Source organism: Hakea prostrata, chromosome 7, assembly GCF_041222555.1.
Source record: "Hakea prostrata isolate BN-2017 chromosome 7, UWA_Hpros_2, whole genome shotgun sequence".
Taxonomy (NCBI): domain Eukaryota; kingdom Viridiplantae; phylum Streptophyta; class Magnoliopsida; order Proteales; family Proteaceae; genus Hakea; species Hakea prostrata.
Genome location: NC_142606.1, coordinates 37,297,382 through 37,300,371, shown reverse-complemented (window position 1 = coordinate 37,300,371; position 2,990 = coordinate 37,297,382). Strand labels below are relative to the sequence as shown.

The window sequence follows — 2,990 nt, the reverse complement described above, 5'->3', positions numbered from 1 at the left end:
AATCCTTATCTTCAAAAAATAAAAATATAGAAACCTCTTCTCTCCAACCAAGTCTATGGGTGAACTGTGGGATAGAGAGGGTTAAAATCTTTTGAAAACCGATTGATTCTGTTTCAGTAATTCCATCGAATGGTTGATATTTTATCCGTCCATGCGTCATCCATCCGGGAAACAGAATAGGATCGAGTACAATGTGGGACGGAGAGGATCCGAACTCCTCCAACCCTCTATAAATTAAGAAACAGCTGGATTGTTTTGTGCCAGGCAACTTTGGATCGACTTTTCGCAAAGGTGTGGAGATTGAGAGTCTGAGATTGGATTTGGCACAGCACAAGTGGTTTTCTCTGTTCTGTGCGTTGATCTCCCTGTGCCTAATGAGAAACCAAGAGCAGGAAGTGCAAGACAAACCAAAGTGGAAAGGCCATGTAAGTACATGGTTAAAGGGGCCAACATCAGAACAAGTATGGCCACTGTTAGAGGACTTCTTCAACCTGCACAAAATCTTCCCAAGCCTCGCCACTTGCTACGGAGTTGAAGGTGTCTCTGGACAACCAGGCTGCGTTCGTTACTGTGCTGGCTCCTCGATCCCGTCAACTGGTGACGATAGTAACAATCCCGTCAACGTCAGTTGGTCTAAAGAAAGATTAGTAGCCATCGATCCATCGCAACGGACTCTGACATACGAGATGGTCGACGGCAACATCGGGTTCAACTCCTACGTATCGACCATCAAGCGTTTTGCCTGGGAAAGAAAACGAAAACGAAAACGGATCCGCGAAGATTGACTGGTGTTTCGTTGTCGATCCTGTGGAAGGGTGGAAACTCGAGGATCTGATTTCCAAATACGATTTGGGTCTTCAGAGAATGGCGAAGAAGATCGAGGAAACTCTAGCACAGGGCGCACACCAACTGTAGATAAGTTTTTAGAATCAAAATCCTGGCTTCCTTGGTTCTACCTGTGACGTCGTATGTCGACCACTTGAGGTCGGAGCCCCCTTTGGAAAAAAAATAGCTATTAACTATATTTAATAATATATGTTGTTGCTGCATATTTAAAAAATATACTATAGTTTTCTTCAAAAATTATCAATCGAATGTGATAGTTTACTGTTTACCAAAAAAAAAAAAAAAATTGATAATTTGAGCATAGGTTTGGCATTGCTGGCCCTAATCCGTATTGTTCCATCTTGAGCCCAAACGAGGTCTAGGCTCAAGAATTTTGTCATACGGGTGGGTCAAGGCCAAATTATTTTGCTCCTCTTTAATTTTGGTTTTGATTCTAACTTTGATTTTGAATTTATTTAGTGGTCTTATTATTTTATGGATAAGTTTGGGTTATTTTATTCTTTCATATAATTAATTTTTAGGTTTGCCAAAGATAGTAATTGCAACTTGAAAGTCACTTTGTTTCATTATTTTATCTTCCTTTTTTTTATCAAACTATTTAGATGTAAAAAGATTAAATTGTGAAACCATTATTTTTTGTTTTATGCCTAGTTAAGATATCATTCTTTGATATTTATTTTAAAATTAGTAAGAGTCTGAATTTTGGGAAGTTTGATTATTCGATTAGACATCTCACTTTCAATTGAGCTTCGATTCATTTTATATTAGGAGTTTCTAGGCTAGAAACAATGCAAACCAAAGTCAAACCCCACCCGCCGGTTTCGGTTACCCGCTTGACAACCCGTGGGAGTGATCCGTCACAGGATCCATGGTTTTAGTCTGTCAATAATAATAAGTGCAAGTAAAGACAATCATGAACAAGAATATGTTCAATAATTAAATAAAAGGATTACAAGAGTCCAAATACTCTAATAAAAAAATCAAGGAAATAATAAATAATCAAAAAGAATATAAGTTCAACGGAAGCAATCAAATTAAAAAAGAGTTATATGATTTTCTTTCCAGTTTCTTTCTCTAAAGCTAGATAATGTTTCTCATGAATTTCTAGAAAATGGGTTCTCCAATTCTTTCTCCATATGGTGAGCAAACTGCATGGCAATCTGTCTCCTCCGCCCATCAATGGGTGCTATAAGCGCATTCCATGCACTTGCAGGAGCTCCCGCACAGGCTATCTCCATTTCCCATTGTCGGTGCCACATCTTCTTCATACGGGAAGGTTCCTTCATAGGAAACCAATCAATCTTCCGACACATTTCCTCCATCTGCGCAGACTAATAAAACATATACAAATAAAGGAGTGAGTTCTGGAGAACTCAGTAAGAACTATAACAATTCCCATCCATATATCAAACCAAATCAGAAATGCATATATGATATGTATGAGTATAAAGTATGAGTGCAAAGTATGAGTGCTGCTAGATCTAACTATGCAAGTCTCTAACAGTTGACATGCCTTAAGATATACACCAGCCCTCCTCTAGGTAGGTCTAGTCACTCTGATCCGGCAAGGACTGGTTACCTATGTAGGGATCCTAGGTAAAATGGAAGGTCCACACTGGCTCTCAAACCATGGTTAGGGTTAAGTCAATACTCTCTCACCACGACCATTGGCAATGAATATTGGCGCATGTCGGGGTTTTTAATCCAATGCAAGGTCATACAGGTAACATACAACATGAAGTCCAGATACATCCCCTATGGCACCAACCAACTTGGTTCAGTATCCTTCGCAACCTAGGAATGGGAATCCTCACGGACTGGCTACCGTTATTGGACTCCATTCCATAACCCTATGGTCATCCACATATTGTTGGGGCGGAATGCTCTCATGACTCTTCACGACACCCGGTCCGCTCCTTGGACGTCTATGAGCCTAACCCTAACATATGCAACCCTACCAATGTATGACCAACAGTGGACCATTGTCACATCACTGCCGTCATGGGTCATCCGGCTTCAATTCCCCTACTGAAAGGGTAGTAGCATGTGGGGTACCTAGCTATGCAACTCTAGACTCTACTTAGGTATGTCATCCAATAGTTTTGACAGTGCTGGAGACATCAGCGAGCATGTGTCCCATACCA

At 40.4% G+C, this 2,990-nt stretch overlaps 1 pseudogene; it reads left to right on the top strand.

Moving 5' to 3' along the window:
- The first annotated feature begins 275 nt into the window (after window positions 1–275).
- LOC149011025 (lachrymatory-factor synthase-like) lies at window positions 276–1,092 on the top strand (annotated as a pseudogene).
- Window positions 1,093–2,990: the final 1,898 nt, after the last annotated feature.